The sequence below is a fragment of the Emydura macquarii genome, unplaced genomic scaffold (assembly GCF_026122565.2).
Source record: "Emydura macquarii macquarii isolate MOO-44397 ecotype Brisbane River unplaced genomic scaffold, CSIRO-AGI_Emac_v2 contig_1644, whole genome shotgun sequence".
Classification (NCBI taxonomy): domain Eukaryota; kingdom Metazoa; phylum Chordata; order Testudines; family Chelidae; genus Emydura; species Emydura macquarii.
The window spans coordinates 26,085,129-26,097,138 of NW_027131781.1; the positions used below are offsets into that span (position 1 = coordinate 26,085,129).

At 51.4% G+C, this 12,010-nt stretch overlaps 1 protein-coding gene across 7 annotated transcripts in view; it reads left to right on the forward strand.

The window, feature by feature from the left end:
• The window catches only part of GRAMD2A (GRAM domain containing 2A), a 92,113-nt gene that overhangs the window by 15,963 nt on the left and 64,140 nt on the right, over positions 1-12,010 (forward strand). The window contains exon 1 of one of the 7 annotated variants that reach the window (XM_067555998.1): positions 5,478-5,802. The exons of the other annotated variants lie outside the window; for them this stretch is intronic. The gene's annotated coding sequence lies outside the window, so the exon portion shown is untranslated. Of the gene's footprint in view, positions 1-5,477; positions 5,803-12,010 lie in introns of those variants that run through there. 7 annotated transcript variants of the gene reach the window in all.

Genomic DNA, 12,010 nt, shown 5'->3' on the forward strand with positions numbered 1-12,010 from the left:
GGGTTCCATGGCCAAATTTAATTGAGAAACACTGGTCTATAATAATGATTTAAAAACAGACCCAGTCTGTTGCTGGAAATGCAGTGCTGGACGCAAGGCACTTCCCTGGTTATAATGGGGGAAGCAACCTGGTGACAGATGACTTGGAAAAAACTGAAGCATTGGATGCTTTTTCTGCCTCTGTCTTCACAGACAAGGTCAGCTCTCAGATACTGCACTGGGCAGGAAGTGAGCAGCCCTCAGTGCTGAAAGAACAGATTCAGGACTATTTAGAAAGGCTGGACATGCACTAATGCATGGGGCCAGATGCAATACATCCGAGGGTGCTGAGGGACTTGGCTGATGTGAGTGCAGAGCCATTGGCCATTATCTTTGAAAACTCGAGGCGATCGGGGGAGGCCCTGGATGATTGGAAAAAGGCAAATATAGAGCCCATCTTTTAAAAAAAAAAAAAAAAAAGGGGGGGGGGGAAGGAGGATCTGGGGAACCACAGACCTGTCAGCCTCACCTCAGTCCCTGGAAAAATCATGGAGCAAGTCCTCAAGGAATCCATTTTGAAGCACTTGGAGGAGAGGAAGGTGATCGGGAACAGTCAACATGGATTCACCAAGGGCAAGTCATGCCTGACCAACCTGATTGCCTTCTATGAAGAGGTGACTGGCTCCGTGGATGTGGGGAAAGCGCTGGATGTGATATACCTTGACTTAGCAAAGCTTTTGTTGCAGTCTCCCACAGTATTCTTATCAGCAAGTTAAAGAAGTATGGGTTGGATGAATGGACTATAAGATGGATAGAGAGCTGGCTCGATCGCTGTGCTCAATGAGTAGTGATCAACGGCTCAGTGTCTCTTTGGCTGCTGTTAACAAGCAGGTGCTGGGGCCGGTTTTATTCAAAATCTTCATTGATGATTTGGAGGATGGGGTGGATTGCACCCTCAGCGAGTTTGTAGATGACACTAAGCTGGGGGGAGTGGTAGATACGCTGGAGGGTAGGGATAGAATATAGAGTGACCTAGACAAATTGGAGGATTGGGCCAAAAGAAATCTGATGAGATTCAAGGACAAGTGCAGAGTCCTGCACTTAGGATGGAAGAATCCCATGCACAGCTACAGACTGACTGGCTAGGCAGCAGTTATGCAGAAAAGAACCTGGGGGTTACAGTGGACAAGAAACTGGATATGAGTTAACAGTGTGCCCTTGCTGTCAAGAAGGCTAACAGCATATTGGGCTGCATTAGTAGGAGCATTGTCAGCAGATCGAGGGCAGTGATTCTTCCCCTCTGTTCGGCATTAGTGAGGCCACATTTGGAGTATTGTGTCCAGTTTTGGGCCCCCCACTACAGGAAGGATGTGGACAAATTGGAGAGAGTCCAGTGGAGGGCAATGAAAATGATTAGGGCGCTGGAGCACAAGACTTAAGGGGAGAGGCTGAGAGAACTAGGCTTGTTTAGTCTGCGGAAGAGAAGAATGAGGGGGGATTTGATAGCAGCCTTTAACTACCTGAAAGGGGGTTCCAGTGAGAATGGAGCTAGGCTGTTCTCAATGGTAGCAGATGACAGAACTAGGAGGAATGGTCTCAAGTTGCAGTGGGGGAGGTCTAGGTTGGATATTAGGAACACCTTTTTCCCTAGGAGGGTGGTGAAGCACTGGAATGGGTTACCTAGGGAGTTGGTGGAATCTCCCTCCTTAGAGGTTTTTAAGGCTCGTCTTGACAAAGCCCTGGCTGGGATGGTTTAGTTGGGGTTGGTCCTGCTTTGAGCAGGGGGTGGGACTAGATGAGCTCCTGAGGTCCCTTCCAACCCTAGTCTTCTAGGAGAAGAGGGATGCAGGATGAAGACTTTAGGTAGTCTCTAAAAGCAAGTACAGATGCAGAGTCCTCCCCAGGGCGCTCAGACTGTCTTGTCCTCTCCTGAGTGTGCTGTGCGTGTAGGGAGTCATGTTTGTTATCTACTAGTGCAATAGAAATGACACGAGTGCTAGTTGTGCACCCCAAATGAGGGAGGAGGTGTGCCCACCGGGTACGGGGCCGAGCTGTTACTGCAAACCTGCTCCCTGGAGTCCCACAAACTACTGCTGTGAAATGCAGTGTCTGGCTCAACAAGAAAATCTTCCTTTTTTATCCCCTCGTGAGAAATCCCAGCTTAAAATGTGGTAAACCCAATCTTTGCCTTGTCTGATTGAGAGGAAAATCCACTTAAAAGTTCACATTCCCTGCTGCTGCTCGCCAGGCAAGGGGGTTGTTTCACCAAAGGTGGGATGCAAACAGTGCTAATAACTAGCTTGAAGACTAATGGCTTGATTGTTTTGCAGAGGTGCTGAGTAACCCCCGCTCCCACTGAAATCCAGAGCAGCTGTCAGTGTCCAACTCCCCTGCCGATCAGGCCACCCGTTTCTGGATTTCTTTTCTTTGCCCTAAAAATACAGCCAAATCCTTCAAGGGGCAGGACTGAGCAGATTTCACCAATATGGGTCCCTCATGCTCCCTTTGCCTGTGTTGGGCCCTGCAGAGCAGGTGCTGTGCACAATTGAACTCGGCTCCTCCTTTGTCCCGCTCACTGGGGCCGAGGGAGTTGGCGCCAGGTCGGGCTGACCGAAGGGATAAGTCCAGTGACGCTGGGGTGAAATCTGTCCGGCTGAAGAGGAGACGAGGCTGGAGTTGGCTTAGTGGCCCATGCTGGTGTGTTTAGCTGTGGGGAATTAAAGACAGCTGGACTGGATTTATGGTCCCTGCCATCTCTAGGCCAGTGTGTGCTGGGTAAACACGCAGCCAGACAATGGTTTGAGGTGGAGTTGCACAGAGCAGACATCCTGCGTCTCTTGCTGCGCCATCTCTAGCGCACAGTCGACGAGTGCCAGAAAGGCAGGCTGGAGCCACCTGCCCCCGAGAGATCAGTGAGGCGGCTGTGAAAGGAGCCGCTGTTAGGGTGAAGGATTGCCTGTGGCATAGAGCAGGCGTCAGACTCCTCTCCTTGCCAGTGCTTGGCGCTTAGATCCCAAGTTTCATCCTCCCCTTCCTGCCTCTCTGACTGCCCGGTGCTGAGGGGTATGTGAGGACAAACTGCTGCTGGCCAGCCTGTCCCAGCTCCAGCCTCTCCGCCCCCACCAGGAGTTTGGGACAGGGTGTCTGAATGCAGCTGCTGCAGTGTCGGGGGTGAGGATTTTGCATACCGTGCCCAGCCACGCAGTGGGGCCGATCCTAACCGGGACCCTGGATCCTACCGTAACACAACTAATAATCCATATTCATAAAATAGTGCGTCCTTTCTAATTGCTGTTGACGTCTCTTAATAGGACGAGCTTCTTTTTGACCTACCTACAGCTATTAAAATAGGGTACCGTGTATTCCCCAAAGCGAGGGGATTCTGAACTAGAGAGAGAGAGAGTGTGTGTGTGTGTGTGTGTGTGTGTAACCGTCTCAGCATTTTGAATCACTCTTTTTGTACACGTTCCTTTCCCAGCAATGAGGCCCAGAGCGTGAACGTTCTCTTGCCTCTTTCTCTGCTCTAAAAATGCCTGTTTATTTTCCAATAATAAATACAAAGTTGAAATGACTTTGAAAGCAGAAACAGAGGGAGGTGTAAGAAAAGGACCCCCTCATCCATCCCAGGATATCAGAGTGTTTTACAATCGTGAACCCTCTCCCACCCTTCCAAGGTGGAGATCAGCATTCACCCTGCTTTTTTAGATGGAGAACTTGGGGCAGGGAGAGGTTGTGGAGTTTAAGGCCAGAAGGGCGTCTGGTCCGAGCTCCTGTATGATGCCCCCCAGTGCCCTGGCTCCTGCATGTGGCAGCAATTCTTGACAGGCTTCCCAGGCTTGGTGCGCTGCTTCTTCCATGTTTAAGTTATTGAGTTATGGTGCTCCACAGGCGGAAGGGGGTGTTAAACACCTAGGAAGTGCCTAGGTCCTGCTGAGAGAGGCGGCCTAGGTGACAGAACCCTTGTAACAACAAAAGCGCTGGTAATTTGGAGCCGAGACCTAGCCCGTGCACCTGTGGAGAGTTACATCGGCTTGTCTGTCCGGGGTCTCTGAAGAGTGGACAGATGAAAGGGAGGGCATCTGGCTAATAGCCGCAGCTCTTGGGGGTGTAATCCAGAGTGGCTCTGGTTCCACTTAGGGGATGCAGCAGTGCTCGTCATTCCACAGAATAGGCCTAAGTCTGGCCAGCCTTCCCTGCTGTCTGCCGGGAAGTGTGAGACCTAGTCACTCTGTGTTCGGCTCTGCAGTCACTTACAAACTGAGCCACCTGCTGCCCTCCCTGCAGAGCTCCTTGGCCCCTCCATGGAACCCGGGAACTGCCAGGCTGGATCAGACTGCGGCTTTGCCACGCACAGGGACCGGTGCCAGTGTAAATGACAAAGGAGATGCAAGAAACCCCAGGAGGAGGCAGTTTTGGGATAACCTGCTCCAAGGAAATTTCCTCCTGACCCCCAGAGATCGAGGCTGGCTTATGCCTGAAGCAGAAAGCATCCCTTCCAAAGCCGGGTAGATCAACTAGAATAACTGGTCATGCTTGTTACTAATGCCTTTCTGAAGCCTACTGAGCTCTTGGCTTCAGTATCATCTTGTGGCATTGAGTTCCACAGGCTAATCATCCATAATGTAAAACAGAAGAGCCTGACCTGCTTCTGTGTGTGTGTGTGGTACCCAGGCTGGAGGGACGCCATTGTGTGGCTCATAGAGAACTTGTCTGAGCTGTGCTAAATCCTTTCTAGTTAGACAGTGCGTGCTCTGGAGCTTGGCTTCAGTAATATCCGGCCTCAGAAAAGTGGTGTTGAATTTAGAAACGAGTGATTTCCTTGGTGATAGAAAAATGGGGTGCCACAGATTCAGCATCTCCTTTATAAATCCTGCTATTGTGTTGAACGAGGTGCAGAAAAGTAGCCGCAGAGCTTATGCTGAAGTAGAACCACTGTCAGATCTACAAAAACCAGCTCTGCATCAAAGCTCCCAGCTGGAATGAAGCTTCTCTGAGTGAGTGTGTGCGTGCGTGCGTGCGTGCCTGTGCCCACGTGCTAGCACACACCCCTTTTGTGTGTCTGGATTGTCAGTCAGAATCCAAGCAGGTGGTGTGTCTCAGCCCACTCCACTCAGTGGGCCTCGTTCTCCACAGCCCTGCAACTTGTGGTGTCATTTACACAAGTACCAGAGTAGACTGGTGGTGTAAATGACTATTCAGGCTGCCAGGCAAGGAAGAATCTTGTCCTGAATGTCATCTGGGGCTGGACTTGTGGGCTGCCAACCTATGTCCAGCTGCTCCCCGTCACAAAGGGAGCCCTTTTAGAATTCAGCTAACCTCCCTCTTAAACACAAGTGCTTGGAGTGTGAGTCCCATCAGCTGTTCTGCCTTAAACAGAGTGCCATTGAATCTCTTAATCTTGCCTGTGGATTCCCATCATGTTGTTTATTTCAGTAGCTTTATGGTTTTGTGTCCTTACCATTCTTGCTTCACGAGGAATCGAGACACTTTAAAAATGTTGTATATGCTGAGAAAAGCAGTTTTAATTAGCGCTCTTGGCTGAGAACTTGGAGAACAACCGGAGTGGTTTCATATTTCAGCCAGTCGACCCAAAATGTTCTGTCTGATCAGGAAGCTGCGCTTGGTGCACTCGCAGCAGTCTCTGGTACAGGAGAAGATTTTCTCGCTGAGCTGTACTGAGAAGGCGTGTAATTGAAATGATCAATTCATAAGGAGCCTCTGTAGAGCTGAGTGGGGGAGTTGTTGGCTGCCCAGCTGCTGTGGGACTGTAAGACTGTAAAGACAGTTGCAGTGCTGGCTTTGGGACCCTGAAGAACTTGAGTGGTGAGTGTTCAAACATTAAAGCAAAGCTCTTGTTTGTTAAGCTAGAGCTATGGGCGGAGAGGTGTTGGCTTCACAGTGAATTTTTTTAGGAACAGGTTGGATAAATGGCTGTCGGGGTGGTCTAGATTTACTTGGTCCTGTCTCACTCAGTGCAAGGGGCTGGACTAGATGACCTCTCAAGGTCCCTTTCCGCCCCACATTTCTGTGATTACTTGACTCTGGACTTTCCAGTGTTTCCCCCTTTCCGGGAGGGTTGATGGAAGAAGGCTCAAATGTGCCTCTTTTAGTTCTGCTGAAAGACTGACTTCCAGGGCAGGGGCCGTGGAAATGGGACCAGCGACACCACTAAGCTCGAGCTACTTCTTTGCTATTCAGTTTCGTACATGTACATGTCAAATCAACGTTCATTCAGGTCAGCAAAACTGCAAGCGTTGGGCAGCTTTTTAGTGCAGCAGCACAAATAGGTGAGGAACTAGGTTGGATGCTAAATTCCTCATCTACCTTACAGTTACAGCTGTGCCGGGGTCTCTGTTACAATGGGGCTGTCTCTGGCCTGGGTACAACATGGTTGCATTTTGTAGTGTAGACAAGACTTTACTGGTGCTCTATGACCCAGGCATAGCTTTGAGCATGTCTAAGACATGACCAAGGTTTAGGGCCACAACTAAAACCTGGTTACATCTAGCAGCGGTCGAAAAACGATGAAATCTTTCATGAAACTTTTTGTCAGTTTAGAAAATTTGAAAAATTTATCCCAGCTTTATTTAGGTCACATCAGTGCTGCCATAATCACTCCTCGCTCTTCTCTAGTGCTTTTCATCAATGTGTCTCACAGTGCTTTTACAAAGGAGGTCAGTGTCACCCCCATTTTACGGAGGTGAAACACTGTTATGATTGGCTCGGGGAGATCCCAGACTTCTGACACAGTTGGGGAAAAATGCAAATGCCCAGTGCATAGGGTATTGTCACTCGTGCACCTGTAAAAGGCTTGACCCAGGCATTATGTGCAGGACATTGTTTAAGAGGATCCTGATGTTTTTGGAATAGACTCATTTTGGAGTGTTCTGTTAGTGCCTCCCTTCTGGCCAATATCTGGCCCAGAGATGTGAGGGTTTGGAGATCCTTTAAAATGATCTGCGCTGCTCTCTCTACTCCCCTGTTGGGGTTGTCTTTCCTCGGGGAGCCTGAGAACTGTAACAAAAAGTTTGCAGTATGTTAACACTTCTCTGAGCAGGGGGCTGCAGCTAACAGGCTTTTTGCAAGAAGTCTGTGAGAGGATTCCAGGCATAGGGGGCCGTGTGGAAGGCGGGGGGGGGGGGGGAGAGTTTGCCACAGGCCTTTGTTTCAGAGGCCCCCACACTGAGTGGTGTTGCAACCTGGCACGTGGGGACACAGTGCCATGCAGCTTTGGCCTGGCTGCCCCTCTGTCATGACGGGGGTGCAGCTGGGCCAAACCTGAGTAGCACTGTGACCCCGTGTGCCGGGTCACAACGCCTAGAACGGGGAGCCAGGCCCAGCCCTCTGGGACAGGAGCTACCACTGCAGGGTGAGTGCAGTGCAGGGTATCTCTCCAATCCTCCCACCCCAGCTTCCCCTCAGTGGTAACTTTTTTTGGAAGCTTGGGGAGGAGGAGGGGGGAGTGTGCTCCTTTTCAGATTTTGCTCCTAGCCCCCAAAACTCTGTGCAGCTCTGTGGAAGGCAGCAAGACATGCAGGGCCAGCCGGTGACGGGCTTTGTGGGACCAGAAAGCGAAGAGACCTAGCTGGGAGTCAATTTGAAGGGCCTCAAAGGAGGGACAGGGAAGGCGCTCGTGAGACAGCAGGAGAATGTAAGGGGCAGGCGATGGCCACGTAGAAACTCAGAAATGAAACTAATAGGCTTTGTGGAAGAAAGGTGAAACTAGGCGGCTTATGCGTCCTTTCTGTTCTGAGGAGGGAGTACTTCTTGTGGCAGCTGCTGCCAACTGCAGCAGTACATGGGATCTGTCTGTTTGCCCTGATTTGTGGTGATTCAGGTTTACTAAGGGAAAAGTGCCTGTCTGGACACGCTGGGTGCCACAGACAATAAATCAGAAGAGAAACTGCAGCCCCATGCCACAGAACAATCTGAAATTACCAGGCGGCACAAAGAAAAGAGGCCGCTTACCTGTATTGTAAGGACAGTGCAAAGAGAGGATTACGGCTTCAAGTTGGCAGGGAGCGGAGGAATGGAGGAAGCAAGAGCGATCCCGTTCCTGTGTGAATGCCACAGGGGATGAAGGATGAGCTCAAGGGACTCTGTGTGGGCGATAGGTTTAACATTAAATCTCCTGGGCAGCAGTTGCCGGTGGCTTGGCCAAAGGTGCGCAGGCGTGTGGCGCTTCCCTTGCCCCCTTCTGCTCTGTTCTGGTCCCGATGAGCCTTTGAACTGTACGGGGCCCCTGCGCCCAAGCAGGATCCCTGTGAACTCCGGGGCTGTTCGTGTGATCGGAGCAAAGAGCAACTGGAGAAGACTGGCTTAGGGAAGGGGGTGGAGGCAGCTCCTGCCGTCCTTTCTCCTTATCGAGCAAGGGGAGGGAACGCTGATCCTTCAGAAATCAAGGGAGAGTCTGTCCATTTCAGGTACATTTCTGGGTGCCTCAGAATTAACGGGCCCAGTGTAAGCGGTGGAAATTTCCCTGTCTCTGAGCAGGTCCCGCTGGAGACCCTCGCGTCCCTTTGTAGGTGACTCAGCTTGTGTGCATGTCTCTCTGTGGCAACATCGGAAACAAATCCAAACACCAGCTTGCCTGGTACAGCCATCAGAGACTAACCCCAGCCTCCTTCTGTGAAACACCTCTTGGGAGCACCGGGATCGCTGCAGAATCCGCCCTGCCAGATGAAGCAGCGCAGTGATTCAGGGCTTACAGGGTCATGAGGAGCAGGTGGAGAGGAGGGGGGGACACGACACGCTCTCTGTGGGCTCCGATTCAGGACTCTCCATGGCACCATAACCCTTCAGGGCCAATGGTGGCACACACCGTTAGCTCGTCCGTGTGCTGTGGTGCAGCAAAGCTGTGGTTTCTCTTGGGGTTGGAAGGCCTGTGTCTCGTTGAGACATCTGCCCATTCTCACCCACAGGAATCCACGACTCAGCAGCTCATAGCCTTGTTGTCTTGAGCTGTGCTTGCCTGGGGACCGGTCACTGAGTTCCCGTTGGGTTATAGCCCATGCCCGGCGAGTGCCTCTGTTAGTCCTGATCCTGCGCAGGGAGGACTGAGTGAATTTTGCCAACCGGTGATGCCAAGGTTTTTACTTTCCCCAAATTGGGGGTTCCCTGGCGATGGGATTTTGCCCAGGCGCGTCTGGCTCCAAACCACAGAAATGTAGGCAGAGCTCCTCAGCTACACACCTGCCCCGTTCCTTTGAATCACCATTTCCTTGTCACCAGGCCAGCTGGAGGGACCTCGGGCTGAAAACCTCCTTTAATCTCCAGCTGAATTTAGCTGAGCACACTTTTAATTCAAGCTAGGTTGGCTGCAAGCTCAGAATTTGAACGTAATCCTGGGGCCTTAAAACTCTCCTTTAAATACGGCTCCTTTTGCTGACCCTTTTGATGTCAGGATTCTGTTTCCCCGTAGGCCTCACCTTCCCAGCGTCATGGAGTTCGTGCCCCACAAGCCATCCTTGCTGCTCAGTTTTTGCAGGGCAGGAGGCATTTGATTTGCAAATGCAGTGAGTGTTTGCTGAGGGGACTGTGTGCATATTACTACTACTAGTTGGAAGTGTTTGTTTTTCTGTTGTCTGGGATTACCAAGTGGTTTATTTTTCTGTTCCAATTGGCTTCCTGAAATGCCATGTCCCCAATCAGCTGGCTGCCCTGATTTCTTAGCTAGTGCAGGCTTGTGCAGCTTTGCTTTGTGGCAACAGACTGAAGTCTCACAGATGCAGCAAAAATTTTTGTAGGAGTTTGCAGACAGAGAGAGGCCTGTATGTGAAGCAGAAGAGGCTTTCATGCAACTCTTCTCTGTCTGCATTCCTGCTGCGGCGCTTGAGCCAACTGCCCATTTTTCATGGCCGGGTCTGAAGCCTCTTAAACTAGTGGGCTGATTTAATTCTTTTTGAAGATTAATTCTTTTCCTGCCAACAAATATTACCTGGCCTTAAAGGTAAGTGACTTGTTTTAAAGGCAATGTTAGCCATTTTAAAACCTCTGCATGGGAATGAGACACATTCATGGGACTTGTTTTTATCTGAGCATCCAGAGAGCAAAATGGTGAGAATCAGGACTTCCCTGTGTGTGAATTCTCTTCATGGGGCGTGTTGTGTACATGGGTTGGAGCCATCTGATCGGTGCTAGAAATGATTTTTGGTCCCTTTTTATGTATTGAACGGGAGAGTAAAAGGGAGGGGTGTCCATGTGTGTCCCCTCCCTCATCCACCATACTCACTGATCCTAGTCCTCTGCCACACATGTGACCGTCGCCTCTGACGCCTCATCTGGAGAATGGGAATCTGCCACGAAGATGGCTGGGATTCCCAGAAAATCCACTTGTGGATCCAGGCTGTCTGCAGCCGAACGAGAACACGGGCCTCACCCGCTCGGGTGATAAATGGGGTTTTTGCGTAGGAGCACAGAGGCACTGTGGGTAGTAGAGCATGCCAAGCGGTCCCCAGGCTATCGCTGCCCTGACGTGCAGGAGCTGTGCGGACCCTCTGCCCAGCTAACGTAGCTGGCTCTCTCCCGGTGAGGAACAACTATCTCTAACGTTTAGGCTAGCTTATAAAAATGGCCAGGATTGCCACGGCACTGCAGAACAGGCGGTTCCCTGCTGCTGCAGCCACCGGCCTGCTAGAAAGGCTGAAAATGTTGTGTTCTCCACGCCTAGATCACCGTCGAGTCAATTCATCTCTGTGGCCCACCTCCCTGCTTCTTTCTAGCACTAGTCCCTGACCTCACGTCACCCCCTTGAACGGTGCTGGTGGACAAGACTTGCTGAGCCTTTAAAAGACTCGGTCTGAGCACACAGGACTCTGAGCAAGGTACCTCCTGTTTTGACCCCTGCTAGCCTGTCCCAAAGCTAGGGACAGATTCTGCCAAGTTGCAAGTCAGCTTGATTTCCTTGGACAGCAGCTACCTAGACTGGCATGGCAGGAGAGGGCTTTGCTGCTGCTCCCTGTCTCTGCTGCTCTGGCTGACTCTTCCTCTGCCGGGAGGCTGAACACGTCCTGTAAAGCTCCAGGTGGGTGTTGGGGGAGGGAGTTGGTGCTCAGAGCCAGAGGATGCAATGATCTTAGGGTCTGTCCTCCCAGCAGGGTTAGCTGGGGTGATCAGCAGCCAAGTTAGCCTTGCCCAGGTGTGAGCAGCCTCTGCAGAGCCCTGCCCGACTGACTGTGGCCCCACTGGTGCTACGCTTGCCTGGCCACTGCTCGGGGCACGTCCCATGTTCTTTGTGCCGCAGTGACCTGAGCCACTCTATGATTCTTTTCCGGTGAATTGTGGGAGAACTGGTCTGTCTGTCGGGGGAGGGATTGTGGGAGGCAGTGGAGGACGCTCAGCACTTGGCTCGTTTAGCCTGTGTCCTGACTGCAAAGCGGATGGGTTCCCAGCCCGAGTTAAAGCAGCACCCAATCTCTAACCCGCCCCTGGCCAGGCCAGCTTGCCCAGTCTGAAAGCACCACCACACTCAGGTGAGAGGGTTCTGTGTGCAGACAGAAGGGTAGTTGGGAACAACAGCCGTGTCGGACGCTGGCTAACTCTGCAGTGAAAGACCTACCCTAGGATGCGACTGATCTCAAGCTCTTGTGACTCTGACTAATTGGTCTGATTCCATTTCCTTCTGAACTCAGCCCCTGTGACTTTCCTTATTTAAAATCCCTGGGGGTTGGATTCTTTCAATCAACTTTCTGGAAATTTTTTCCCTTCCCAGAGTTGGCAGGATGTAGTTATTTTAAGGCTGACAGCGCCATGGAGCCGGAGCTCCACCGTTTCCTCGTGTGCTCGACCCACGCTGGTTACTTCCTTTCAGTTAAAATGTGTGGGTGAATATTATGCTGGTGAAAGGCCTTGCAGACTGAAGGTGACTATTTATCCCCAGAATGGGCCATGTCACAGCTGCTTTCCCCCCCCACGTGGTCCCTCTAGGACAGGGACGGCGCGTCGCTGGAGGAACACCAGGAAGAGAAATTCAGTCTTGTGGCCTGCTTTGTCTCCAAGCAGCCAATTAGTTCCAGTTGCGATGTGGGAAGCT